This window comes from Platalea leucorodia, assembly GCF_965183815.1.
Source record: "Platalea leucorodia genome assembly, chromosome: 8".
Taxonomy (NCBI): Eukaryota; Metazoa; Chordata; class Aves; order Pelecaniformes; family Threskiornithidae; genus Platalea; species Platalea leucorodia.
Window position 1 is genome coordinate 19,590,056 of NC_138830.1, and position 14,944 is coordinate 19,604,999.

General features: G+C 39.1%; 1 protein-coding gene across 1 annotated transcript in view; it reads left to right on the top strand.

The window, feature by feature from the left end:
* Positions 1-14,728, top strand: part of IRS1 (insulin receptor substrate 1) — a gene marked incomplete at its 5' end in the record, with an annotated part of 54,959 nt that extends 40,231 nt beyond the window's left edge. Inside the window, one exon of the mRNA XM_082320899.1 lies at positions 13,635-14,728. The remainder of the gene's footprint in view (positions 1-13,634) is intronic.
* Between the last annotated feature and the right edge of the window lie 216 nt (positions 14,729-14,944).

Genomic DNA, 14,944 nt, shown 5'->3' on the forward strand with positions numbered 1-14,944 from the left:
ACTGGAAAGCTTTATCTAAAAGAATTTAGCCATCCCCAATGAGATGAGAACACTATTCCTTTTTCATCCCTTCCAACCCATACTTCGGACAGCTCTGATGTTTGGCAGATTTTGAAGTGACCTTAGCGTTTGGAAGGAAGTAATCGCTACATTTCAGGTGTTGTATTTGTTTGAAAGCCATGCTTTGTTATGTCAATACTCTAAGTAACAGAAAAATGCCAAGTTGCCTTTACAGTAGAACTTGCTACAACCTCTCTGGTTGTTATTTCTAAAAGCTGTGGCTCCCACTGTGTGTGCTTCCACAGACCTTGATGCGTCTTTTCCTAGCAGCTAGGACTTTTAGCTAGAAGAGAATCACAGACAAAAAGGAAAGTTTGAAAGGTTGTTTTACTTTGCTGAAATACCAGGACTCTGACTTACAGAAAGAAAAGATTCCTGTGTTTGTATTTCATCATATTGTCTCTATAGAACAAGGTGCCTACAGATGCTGCAGAAACTGTGTCTTCTAATTGTCATGACTCTTAATTAAAATTAAACATTGTATTAAGTGTTACGCGTAGATGGTGACTAGAAATGAAGTAAGTTTGAAAAGTTGAAAGGAATGTTTTTAAAGAGATATGAATATGCAATTATTAAGACTGGAGAAAATGTAATAGAAAACAGTCATTACCAATATAGGATATATTTATCTGTAGAAAATACGTGTTCTTTGTTTTTCCCTTTTCCTCCTTCCAAGATGATTCTTATTTCTAAGAGTCCTCGGAATTTGAACTGGGAATCGTAAGTTGTGTCTGACAATATGGAGGTTTGGGGGTGGGTGGGTGTTTGGTTTTGTTTTTTAACTGAGGCAGGGAGCTGTCCTGGTTTTGGAGATTTTTGTTTTTTCCAGTAATGCAATTGAATTTTTTGTTTTCATGCTACTGTAGCCTACTTTAGCTCTTTTTGTATATATGCATACTTATAGACAGTGGTGTTAGACTCTTACATTTTGTACAATGCATGTGATAAGCAGAAGAATGTTGCAGAAAAGTGTGATAAGCAATGTACCTTCTGATAAATTTCTAAACTGCAAGATATATATATTTTCAATATGACAACATAGTTGCAAAGTTGTTTTCTTTTGTTCCTTACGTGATGTACCTTCAAAAAAACTTTGTAATAATATGGGAAATCTGCTGTTATTGGGAAACAGATGAACAAAATAATGCAGACTGAGATCTCTTTGGTTGCCGTGCTGTGTACTGCCTCCCTTCCCCCCCGCCCCCCCCCCCCCCGAAAAGCCATGAAAATGGAAGTTTTACAATTAAAATACTAGCTTTATCTTAATTAAAGCCTTAATTTAAGAGAACTGCACCTAAAATTAGAGTATTTTTGGCTCTGGCACGAGGGTACAGATGGAAAGTAGAAGTCAAGATACTTTCTGCCATTCTTCGTATGTTCTCCTTACTGTAGCAAGGACATTCAGAGTCCCTACCACTGGGGCTGCAGGGAGTTTCCAAACATATACAAGAATTTAAACAAATGCAATATTCTATTGGATAAGGGGAGGGATACAGGGAGAATTGCATATAGATAGCTTCTGAAAGCAGAAAAGGTTTTAAAAGGGACCGTGCTGTAAAACTTCCTTACTGTGGAGCATTGGTTTTGGAAGTAACTTAGTACTAGGCATCATCAATGGCATAGCTGCTTGGTTGCAGTCTTATTGTGGTTTGGGTTACCTTTACAACAAAGATCAGAGTGATGAGAACTTTCTTCAGAATTGCACTGTTGCTTGTCACAACCACTGATTTTTATGGGTTTTTTTAAGTTTTATTTTATTTTCCCTCTGCTTTTGAAGCTGCCTTCTCCCATCTCAGGCATATGGTTGATGTGCACTTGCTCCTTGGAGTATAATGCAGGCTTGCTTTTTTTAAGTTATATCTATAAGGCTGAATGGAACATTACCCTCCTTGTTTGGCCTCCCACGTGTGATACACAATCCATTAAATCTCATGTAATATTTAAGAATTTAATACATTCTTTGCATAAGATAACAGTAATAGTACTGACAAAACACTGCTCCAAGCAAAACTGCTTATACAAACAGACGATCTGTGAGCAGTGGAACTAATGGAAGCCCTGTTTCCTATAGGTTTGTCTTACATATATTAACTGGCCCTCTCTGCCGCCTTTCCTCTGCGCATCTGCCGGGCGGTGCTGGGGCTGTTGCGATGAGCGTGGGGGCTGCCGGCGGGCGCTGAGCAGCCCGCTCTCTGCTCTTTGTGGGACACGCGGGTTAAAACTGTGCCTCGGGAAAAGAATCCTTTACTCAGCCATGGATTTTTACAAAACGTACAGCAGCTTAGTGTATTTGAAACGTTATGTTTTTGCCAAAGTTAAGCTGAATTTTACGTTCTGTTTAGAAGGTCTGCTCTCTATTCTACCAATTACATAAGCTCCATTTCTTCAGGAAACCAGACCAAAGAAACGAGCGCAAGCTAAGGCTCCTCAAGTATGGCACAACATACTTTGTCTTCTTGGTGACCGTGTTACTTGTGCTGTCCATACCCTCCTTTCCTCTCCCATCACTTCAGTGTCTTTGGGTTTTGTGCTGACTGTATTTCTCCTTTGCAGCAGATGAATGTCTTTGCCCCTTGAATGGCTTACGTTTAGCTGCCAGTTGGGCAATCCACTGAGCAGTCACTCTGAAGGAAAAGAAAATACTTATGTGCCTAGAATAGTTATTTTCAGGATATTTTAGTCAATGGCTTTTCTGTGGTATGGCAGAACTGTAACATAGGCTTCAGTAGTGGGATACACAGCTGTTAAAAGACCTAATGGTGAAAGGAAGCACAAGGTAATGTCTGACTCAGTAATTTGTCTTGAGGACCTTTACTTCTGTATGCCAAAGTTCATCCTTTTTCCTAATCCTGGTTGCTTCTCCTTCTAGCACATTTTAGTTTTTGAACTGCTAAATGCCAAAAGTATGCCTGGTTTTGGACATCAAGGAAACTATGTATCATCAACACTAATTTAAGCAGTACTATCGTCAGTAAGGCTAGCAGTTTCAAGAACTACTTGTCAGATACTATTTTGTCAAACCATTTCTAAAACTGTTACTGGTGCTTAACTAGTGTAATATTAAACTTCATGTTTCAGGAAGAGACCTTGTTCTGTGTAATGTGTGTTTTGAGTAACTTTTTGAATTAAGTTGATATTAAAGGATGATTAATATAATTTATGCTGGGGAGAGGTTTAAATGTAGCATCAATTACTTTTGTAATCGCCGAGACTATCAACAGTCCAAGATAGTTAAAAATTCCTCTCTTGGTTAAGAAGATTGGGTGGCCAACGGTACAAGTTCGTGTTGTAGGTTATGAGAACATAGAGAACTTTCCATTTTATGAGATTATATAGTGTGGTCATACAGTGTAATAAGGCTGAATTTTTATATATTTTGTCACGGTTAATGTTTAGTGGATGTTTTCAATCATTGATTAGCCAAGACATCTTAATGAGATGTGATATCATGTACAGATCCTTTTGTGTGCATGCTAAGCCTTTAATCTGTATCACTATATGCTTTTAATTTTCAGTTGACTTATACTAATAGCTTCTAAAGGGTTATCCTTAATACTAGATTTGACAACTGACGGAAGATTTACGTGTCACAATAATACAGTATCTATCATCTAGTGAGATTCTTACTGATACTGTTGTGAAAAACTTTCATTATATGGGAAAAATTTCCACTTGGCACGTTTTTTTAAAATAATTTAAGCAAGACTTATTGAATTAAAATGTCTGACTGCAAATTCTGAGATGAGAAAAACTTTTACCTACTTTGACTTTTGCTTGTGTAATTATACAGTTTCATAATGCTAGATTGGAGTTAAAATTATATCAGATAATTAACACGACTGTTGATTAGTTTCCCGTTTGAAATCATGGCAACTGAACAAGTGAATATTCGTCCATTTAAGCTGTTAGCAACTTTAAAATATAATATTGGCAGTTATTCAGGCTTTTAGGATTTCACTGAATGAAACTCTAAAGAAACAGCAGTAAAAGACGTGGTTTGTCTGATTGGTCTTTATAATTTGGACTTAATTCACAGCTGTATCCAAATAGGGCTCCCCTCTCCCCGAGAGCCTGCCAGGTGCTGCTTCCTCTGTCCATTTACTTCAAACTTGAGATAGCTCCATTGTTTTGAATCCAAATTACATTTCCTTTGTGCCCTTTCATCGCCCTATATTTACTATTTTCTTGTTACTATGGTTTCTGGAAATAAATTGGATGACAATTGTTTTGAAAACCTAATCTATATACAAACAAGTATTTCAGTGTTTAAATGGTACAATGAATAGTTTAGCCATGAACTACCTCAGAGCTCATTAAAGTGCTCAGCATTGTTTTTGACGTTAATCCCATCGCAGTCTAGAGTATCTTGATTGCTAAATCAGTGGGAGTAGAAGGATCTTGCTCTACCAGTAAAGGTTTATTTTCTTATGTTGGAATTTTGTTTCTTTTTCCAGCTAAAAATTCTATTTGCATGTAGAGTTTACTTAATTTTATAAATCTGTTTTAATGTGGAATAATGCTTGACAATATATACAGTCACAAAATTCTCAAATGTTATTCGTTTTCTTAAGCACTGATACTTTTGCCCCCACTCTCATGCATATGCATTCTTGTAGTTTAAGACCACGTAGTGAGAAACTAATATTTCCCACACATACAGTATTCTTCTTCAGTTTGTAGGCAGTGTTCAGGGAATGAAGCATTTTTTCAGTTCTTTTTATTCTCATCATTGTATGGCCGGCCCAGCGTTTTATTTATAGCACCTTGTCCAGATGCTGCCCTGCATCTGTCGTCATGTGGGCACTGTCAAGACACACATCACCCTGCAGTCTGGCCCCTGGCACAGTCTGAACTCTTCTGTCAGGTAGCAGTTCTCATCTCACAGTCAAGACGCCGAGATCCAGGAAGATGAAGGCACAAACCTGATTCCCTAGATGTTACAGTGACTGTGTGTGTTTGAGATGTCGTGACTGCCTCCTGCTCACAAGGAAATTCCATGTAGAAAACAGATGGGGTAGGTCTTTTATCTGTTTTACATGAGACCAAGACAAAGTAACTTGAGTAAATCTATATAGCAAATCAAACCAAGAACCAGAATTAGATTCCAGGCCTTTCTGCATCCAGTTGTGTGCTTGTCCACCTGCCTCTAGGTTATATACCCCAACCACAGCACTTTATTGTTGAAGAGCTTTTGAGCATGGCTGATGCTTTGCATTTCAGTTGTCAGTTTAAGTGTCAAAGGATTCTGAACATCAGGTTTGAAGTGCTGGGAAAGGGAAAATGCCATATGACTCCACCTAGAGAAGTCTTGCAATTTATGGCAGAGACAGAGAAGGTAAAAAGGTCAGGTCAAATGAGTGCTAATTACTAGAAGCTAGAAATAAATTGTGAATGTATGTGGATGTACCTGAAAATACATTCTTACTGAAACAAATTTATGTCCAGTGTCGTAGACCTGTAAGATTTGTTATCTTCTTGGCCTACGAAGAAGAAAACAATGGGTCAAAGCAGTTAATGTAATTCATTTGATGTCAGACTGATGGTGGTATCTTGGTGAAAAGCTAAATCTGTGGTTAAATAATTGTTTTCTAGTACAGCTTCACGTTGTAACAAACTTTACTGTTGCTTTTTGCCTTTTACCAAAGGCCTTCTCCTTTTACTTTATTAAAGCACTAACTCTAATTTGTTTTCAACTGTTATTTGTGCTGTATGGCACAGTTTTTGTAGTAAGGCATAGCAAACAGTATCAAAATAATGGATGCTTTGCTTCTACCTTGGCTTTCCAAACTTTGTGTTACAATTTTGTCAACTTTATGACATTTCATTTGTTCTTATCCCCCTCTCTGTTTTATTGGCATGTTTTTCAGAATGTGTTTTCCAGCAACTCCTTATTATCGTTTTTCGGTATCTAACGCACTGTTGTTGGGATTTGAGGAAGTGTTTCATCCAAAATCACTGCAGAACTTCCTTCCCACGCTGCTGCCAGAAGTGCTGCAGACTAGCTACTTAATTTGCACTGGCAAAATTTCAAAGGGAAGGTCAGCTGGCCAGGTTATCCCCCTGCGGGGCTTCTGTATGTCTTCCTTTTAAATGCCATTTTTCTTCTGTCTGTTCTACTTTTTCCCCTTACTTGTCCATTGGGAGGAAAATGGCGTGAATCCTTGATTTAAGGTGGAACTCTCACAATTTAGCATGTATCATGAGAATAGTTTCAAGGTAGTTGAGACTATTTATGTAGGGTTTTTTAACATGTTGTCAGAGTAAAGTAAATCTAGCAGAAAATCAGCATTATAAAGTCGGGTCAGAAAAGCACAGGAGAAAGTGGCAACATTTGGCTGCAGGAATGAGGAACCAGACCATGATGCCAGAAAGGTTTGAGAAATACAAATTCACAGAAGGATAATGAAAATGCAGCAGCTGAGATCTATTCTGAGTCTGTGGTAGCTACACTGGGTGTTATGTGTTCCTGAGCTCCACTGCTGGTGTAATCTAGTTGGTACAATATGAGCACAGCTTCAGTGCACTCAAGTTTGGTCAAATTTAATTGTGTATGTTTAAATTGCTAACAAGCCGAGGGTGTGTGAGTGCATATAAAGGCACACAGGTCTGCTTCCCCATAGGGAGAGCAGTTGTAATGGTTCCCAGCATTGGTGAGTTTTATTGAATTCCAAACTACCATAAAAGTAATTTAAAAAAAAAAAAAAATTGTGCTAAGAAAACTCCTTTGAGAAACAAATTGCATAATGAAGTTGTGTTTCTGGATTCCCCTTATTAATATGGTTGATATATGGTTATGTTTGATAAGTACTGCGCAGCGTTTTCCTCTTTCAAGGATACAACCGTGCAAAGTGCGCTTCACTATTGCTTTCTTGAACTGGGAGTGGGTTATTGGGCCATCGGGGGAAGCGTGAATGCCCCAAATTCTTCAGGGTTAGACTCTGAAAACTCGGCGAACTGAACAGTACAAATTCCAAAATAATGAATGACCCCAGTTGTTGAATTTGCAAGTTTCTTTGAATCTTTGTTGAATTTGCAAGTTTCTTTGAATCTTAAAAACAGAAGCAATGTTGTCCTGTGAAGGCTGAAGCTATTAACTAGATGATACACGTTTAGGTTTTGATATCCCTTCTCATTATTGCAGTCTGGGGGAGGGGAGAAGATCCTGGGCCAGCAGTGGGTTTATCTGAGGGACATCAAACGCAAACAATGCTGCCAACAGTGTTAGAGAAGCATTATGAGAAGATTTGGGATGAACTTGGAGTATTGATCTCATGAGATCCTGCATTCCCTGGCTTCGTACTAACATCATGATTTTCAGTCCTGAAACAAAGGGAATTTCTCTTCATGTAAGCTGGAGTCAACCTTTAGCTGATTAGTCAGCTGGGCTGTTAGTAAAGGAAGGGGAAAGATCCAAACCTTCAGTCCTTACAAAACTGGAAGAAACAAACATGAGAGTCCCACTTTATAATGTAGCACTTTTTAATGAAAGATACTCTTCCCATATTTTCCATTTAATAAAAAACAAACAAACAAAAATCTATGGGCTGCATCTTGGGTTTTTTTGTAACTTGCAGCTGTTGGACAGTTGTTTTGCTTTATCACTTAGCTGTATCACTGCAGGAAAAGTTGTAGAATTTCTTTACAAAACAGAATTTAAGCTCTTTCTTTCTAGACTTAGCCATATCTTGTTTCTTTTAGTCTTCAAGAAAAACAAAAACTCAGTAACTTTTTTTCCAAAATTGAAAAGATGAAGTATTTGATCAGAAATTCAGTACTTGGGTCAAGTCAGTTTTGTTCAAACCCCTACCTGCTGCTGATTTTATGTAATAGAGCAGGAGATCCCTTAAATAATTTTTCTACATACAAACTTGGTGAATTACTTTTTCCAGTATCTTTATATACCATTGCGGAGAGCTGGCTCTTTTCCTCCTCTTTAGAGGTGGAAATGGGCAAATTTGACCTCCAGCGGTGTCACTCCCCTGTGCTGGGTGCTCGGGGCAGGCCGTCCTTGGCTTGCTGTCTGTGGCAGCAGCCTTTCTTGCTGACCTCAGTGATGGGTTTAGTTTTGTCTTGAGTGAGTTTAAATCAGGTTGACATGCTGTGAAGTTGAAATCAAACATATGAATTCTTTGCTGGGCAGAAGCTCATCCAAAGAATGTGTGTGGTTTAGTTTGTGTTTTCCCACTGTACTTAAACCCCAGGAAACGGGTTCTGAAATTCTGGTGCTGCTCACCATCTTATTTTAAAAGTCTCTTAGGTTCCCCTCCCTTCTCTTTCTGGGGAAAAGAGGAAGATATTCCTCTGTGATGAGGATGACTTTTTTTCAATGCTATACATTAAGGGAGTGAATTTTGCCTGAACTCATAGCAGAAAGACTGTACCGTCTCTTACTGGTCCTGAGGTTCCTCCATCAGTGAATGATTACCTAGATGAAGAAGAAAGAGGGCATGTAAACACCAAATCCAGTTACGCAGCCTGATAGGAAAGGACTTGGTGAAACCAAATCATCAGTAATTCCCCACTTATGACATTCACAAGAAATCTGAAATAGGTATTTTGGGGTACAATGAAGAAAAGCTTATCTAGGCTTATTAAATGTAGATTATAGCCTGACAAGTTAAATGGCAATGTTGTAATTACCTTGTTTAGTTCTATTTTGAATTCCTTTTGTTAGTACTCAGGCTGCAATTAACATACTAGAGCAACCATTGTTTCTTCTTGCATTCCTTTACTCATTCAACGGTCCATGTGAGATTGGGAAACTGTACAATGTATTTGCATCTCTTTGAAAGGAAGTTATTTGAGCTAGTTTAAATTTTGGTTGATGTTTTTAATTTATCCGAATGGGATACTTCCCATATCTGTGCGCGCGTTAGTAATGCCAAGAAAAATGTAAACAGACGCTACTTGTGATCATCAGTATGGTGAACACAAAAACGTGCATAAATTCAGCTTTTAAGTAGGTGTGGACCGTTTCATTATAATTAGGTGATGACTCATGCAAATGTCACCAAGACAAGAGCTGTAAATGAGCTTTTCAGAACTACTTAATGTGTTTACTTTGTGTCAGATTTCTAAAGACACTTGGTTATACCTGCCCAGACGAAGGGTGCCCAGGCTGCATGCAGACCTCGACTTGCAAAATGCTGCACGAGTCCGCTGGTGTATTTCCATAACGGCTATTTTTTTATTTTGAGCTTTTGTTCCTGAGCTTTTTATTTTTTGCTAGGTAGATGCGTTCATTATGCGATAAATCACTGTTTAATCTACACAGAATAGGATACTCTATATGATCCTAAAGTAAACAACAAATGCATTTACTTTTAAAACCTTTTATTTATAACTAGTAACTTTGATGGGGAGTCTTCAACCAATCCTTGTTGTTCATTGCTTCAAATGAGATGCTGGCGAGATAGGTACAGTTTTGGAGAATATGTTCGGTTTAGCAAGGTTGATGGCAGAGTTGGGAAATGGTCCTCCTTCGGTAGATCTAGAAAAATCTGCAGTTTCTTCAGTCAGGAGTCATCTTTTCATTGACCTGGCTCTGTTACCTGTAGAGTTGTTTCCTAAACAGATGTCCAGCTAACATGGGAAAAGTGTCAGTGTGCTGAGCAGGTCTGGTGTTCGGGAGCTGCATTTTGTCCTGGCATATTAATCAGTGACAAAGTAGTTGCCTTTATTTGCTGAAAAGATCGCGGAGCTTCAGCAGCAACTCCGCATTATTTTACTTGTTTTGAAATGAAATGACCCTTTGGAAGGGCATTTCTATTGGTGTTACAGGGAGAAGACACATTACTGGCCCTTAACAGCAAATAGCAGCTTAAATTGGTGACTGGAAAGTCCTTTGCTTGAAGATCGCTTGAGTTTTCACTTCCGTTTCTTTTGATATATTTGTTCCTCCTTGGTTACTTTTCAAAGAGAATGGATTGTAAGGAAGGAGTAAGGATTACACGTTAAGTGTATTTTAACAACACGTCTATTTTATGTATGAAAATTCTGTTAACTTCAGGAAAGATATATTATTAAATTGTCTAGACACTCTGCTCTTAGAAAGTTCAAATTTTAAGTACATCCTCTCCTTCTCCAGCTCCCCGATAATGGAAATAAAATGAAGTATCAACTTATTTTTAGTTGTTGGATTTAAGAATGGGACTTCAGCTGTGATAGGAACTACAGCTAGCTGTGTCGTATCCAGCCTGGACTAACAGATTTGAGAAGAAAGCGTTGCCAGCTGGAACATGCGTGAGTGTTATCTGCATGTGTGTTGTAACAGATGTTGAGCAGAGACTACTTGTCAAAGGTACCTTGTAGTAACTTTTAAAGAGGCTTGTTTGTTTCAGTACATTTTTCTTGCATCACTAATTTTTTCCATAAAGTCAACCACAAACTGCATTATTGGGGACTCCAGCTGAAACTTGTGGCGAATAGGAAATAGATTAAACACAGGTTTTCCCTTTTCTCTGGTTGCCAACAGTGATGTCAGTAGTTTTAACGATCCTTACCTCAGCTCGCTGCAGTCCTAACACTCTCTATTGAAACACTTTTCTTCTGCACTGTTTTTATATGTTGTTAAGGAAATGCTGATGGCTGTTGATAAGAAACAATGAGGTATCCAGCTGATGACTTCAATTCCAAATAAGGTACTTCCACCTTGAAACATACTGTAATAGTTCACTGAGGAGAGAGGAGATTCAGATTGTTTTGTCAAAAATTTAAGAAATATTCTTTTAAGTCCAGGAAAAAACATTTGTATGCTAAAACTGAGGATGGGACTTTTGGCTATAAGTTAAGCACAAACAAGAATTCCCTGGATCCAAGGCCTTACAGGTTGACTGTGACCTGGAGGAGCAGCTTTGCTCTCAGAATGGCTGTTTTCTAGGCATCTTTGTGCATTCAGACAGAACAGGCACTGCTGTCCTGTAATAGTAGCAGGGGTTGTTATTCTCAGTTACACAACTTTTGTTTTGTGGAAAGAGATTTGTCAGAGGAATTGGGGATGTGAAAACAAATAATTGCAATCAATAATTTCAGGCAGTTTACCTTCACAAAATTAGAAGAAAACAAAAGCTACCGATATATTTTTATCAAAGGGTGACAGAACAGATTTCCATGTTGTGCTGCTGAATATCCTGGAGGTGTAATTACAAGCTTCAAACTGCTCCGTGCCCCTGCATCCTGTCCTACCTGCAGCTGAAGTCTGTATGAAATGCAGCCTGTACCAGTTCGTGTCCTACATGATTCTGGCTCTTCATCCCAAGTCTCAAACTCTTAGATGTTTCAGCCTGCTGTGTTTTTCACTCTTTTCATGCATGCGCAGGGCTTTAATATGTGAGCGTCTGGGTTTCTGTAACTGTGGGTTTCCTTAGTATTGTTTTCATAGTGAATTCCTCTAGGAAGTGTTTTGTTTTTCAGATAGACTTGTTAACTCTCTTTCTTCCTTTGCTCTTCTGACTTTTGTGTTCAGGAATGAATGCCTGCTAGTAGCGGTGGTGATGACTTCTTGGCCATGTTAGTTGAATTGGTGAGGAACTGGATTGAACAGGCCATTTTGTTCAATACATGATGTATTTGAGTTAGATCACCTGAATACTAGTGAAGAGGTGTAATACTTGGCCCTGATAATGCAAATTATTATTTATGTACTTGAAATCTCTTAGCAGAATAAGGTCTAGCGATGTAGAAAAGCTGTTACTTGCCTTCCTTCCGCTTGCCCTGTACATGCAGGGCAGGTCAGGCTGTGGGGCCCTGCTGGTGGGCGCCCAGCCGTTCCTCTGGCCCTGCTGGACCGGAGCTGGGTCTGAAACACCCACCTCAGATTTGAAGCACGCAAATCATGCACACTTTGCTCCTCCATTTAAATGAAGCCATTTCTCCTTTGTCACTTGTCTTTATTAATAAAGTATGGCATTACTGGCTAATTTTAGGTCTAACGTAGTTGAAAGCTGCAAAGCTATGTGAAGCTGTATATAGATATTTGGGTAGGAACATTCCAGTAGATTGCAATGTGAGTGCAGAAGAAAGTTGAAAGTAAATAAGAGATCTGTGAGATAATTCTCCAGGGAGTTTTCACAGCATACCACACATCATTTGCAGGGATAGACTTTCCTTTCACTTGAAGGACCACACAAAGTAAATTCTGTTTCTTGGGCAATTAAAGAATATAGGACAGGAGGTCTTTTCAGTTTTTTTTACTTCACCGTGTCTATGGGAAGCCTTTATTTGTACTGAGGAAAATGTACTGTTTACCTATCTTTTCAGGAGCATAGTTAATATCGAATATAGAAATAGACACACTTTTATGTAAAATCTAAGTCTTGCTTCATCAGATTTTAGGCGAAACTCCTGAAATGTAAATGATGGTAGTCCTCTAACCCCAGTTAAAACAAAAATAGTATTCATTTCACTGGTGCGTTTTTCAGTCTCCAGTGGGTATGTCTGCATGCGACTGTAGCGCAAAGAGGAGGATGGGGCTGTGGTCTGCAGCGGCTCGGGGACTGCACGCTAGCGCAGCTGCCCCACGGGCAGCGGGGCTGACACCGGCGGCTGGTGGGAGGTGTGTGCTGTGCCTGCGTGTGGCCAGCCATGGCAGCAGGGCCTTGGGTGCAGCGGGAGGCACCCCATGGCTCCCCGGCGGGCGACCTCAGCCCTGCATGCTCCAGCAGGGACACCACTCCCCGCTGGGGGCCGAAGCATCTGCCGCGGGATGGCCGGCAGGACACGAGGCGGATCGGCACTGAGAGCACCCCACCGTGCACTACGTCGCTTGTGATCAGAGCCCTTGTACTGATGACCTGCCTGTGTAAAATCAACTGAAAAGCAGAGTCGAGAGGACTTGCTGACAGAGACAGTTGCACTGTGTGCTAGATCAGGGAGGCTGGAGCCAAGAGATGAGGAGGACTGGTGGGACGGGGTCAAAGGCAGCTTCTGACATTCATTCCCCAGTAAACCTGTGCTGTGTGTTATTAAGGTTGCTGGACCTTGTTATTCACCCAGTCCTCTCAGAGAGAGAAGCAGAATGTAGATAAATTTATGGACTTTAACAGGATTTTCTGGATGCAATTTTTTTTGTAACTTGTATGTCAGTAGGGAATGGTAACGCTGCACCCCTAATGCTCTACTCCTTGGTCATCCTTCTCATGCAGCCATGGCATTTGCAGGTGACCAGGAAGCCCTACAAGGAGGCCTGGTATCTAACGAATCTTTCTTATAGTGGGTAAAAACACCAACAGCAGGCTAATGGTTTGAGCTTTCCTTTCTCTTGTCACAGGAGCTTGTCAGAGTTAATCAGTATGGACACTTCAATTGTTTCTGCTTAGGTGAATCTCATGCAAGTTTTAAATGTATTTCTGACTGCTTTGAAGGTTATTGCCAACATCTGGTTTAAATGCTTTTGGGATTCAGATGCTTGAGTACAGTTCAACTGTGTATGCCATAATTTTTCAAGGTGCTAACATTTTCAGTTTGGATGATAACTCTTTTAAAGAAATAAAAAAAAAAAAGGGGGGGAGGGTTATAATTACAGAAAGGCTTTTAAAGTGCCCATGATGCTAATTTTCTTTCTCTTTCAATTTCAGAATGATGACCTATACAACCTCAGCAAATCCTTCTTTTAACTCATGGGTATCAAGACTATAAATGTTTCATGCTATCACAACTAGGACCTCACTTCCTCCTCCTCCTCCTCTTCCTCTGTAAATGGGTACGATGCATCCAGTTCAGTTTGTTTACTTTACACAAACCTCAGGAGTTAGTTGACTGAGCTGCACATCCTGTGTTGTGCCAAGCAGAAGCACTGTGACACCTGGACAATGAGTCTCTCTTATTTCATCCTCTACCGTAAGGACTTAGCTGGCCACAATGAACTGATGTGCCCACCACTATGTCATGGTGAGAATGGGTATTTTACTAGCACATTTACACAACTTCATTTGCTGCTGAAAACCTGTATGACAAATCATCATTGTAAATTATTACATACAAAACTTAATGTTGGTTGAAGAGTATTAAATATTTAACATAGGTTTTGATTTATACATGTACTTTTTTAATTAAAATGTAACTTTTTCCTACAGCACATCTTTTTTGATGTGGAACTGAGGTATACTATATTCTGTTGTAAACAGAGTGGGAAACCTGCTTAAAACAAGGCTTCTAAGAATAGAGTAGGGTACTATTCTTGTTTTAAGATTGTAATTCAGAAAATAATATAATATGAGTCATTGGTCCCTGGGCCTTGATTGTACAGTCATATTTACTGATACTATCAGTTGTAAGATAACCCTGATGTTGAGTTGAGTTCTTTCCAAAAGAAAAATAATTTTGTACTCCTTGTAAAATAATAGTCTGTATTAACTACAATGAAGACAAACATTACTGTACATGGTATTTACAAGTGTCAACTTGAATTCATCAATTGCACAGGTACTGACAAAAAAATATCAGAAAAAAGAAATCAAAGTCTTCCATTGTATATATTGTAAAAAAAAAAAAAAACAAACCACAACCAACAGAAAACCACAAAACAAAATGAAAACAAAAAAGGGTGAACTTTTCAAATTGACTCTTTCCCCGGAATGAAAATGTGGGTGTTTGTAAATTCTGGAAATCTCTTTCTATATGTAATAAACTAGATACTGTTTTATCTGCTGTAGTGTTTGTTGGGGTTTTTTGTTTTCTTGGTAAGCTGTCTCAAATATCTCAAATTGTCCCACCAGGTTTCTTTGATATTTCCATTGTGTGTAATTGAGAATGGCTGTGGATCACCATAGCTTAAGAATAAAGTCAAGTGTAATTAGGTGTAGTAGGGAGTATGCTTCCTTGAATTATTTCACTAAAGCTCTTTTTTCAGTTTTCTGGAGAATCTTCAGGATACAGCCCTCCTTCC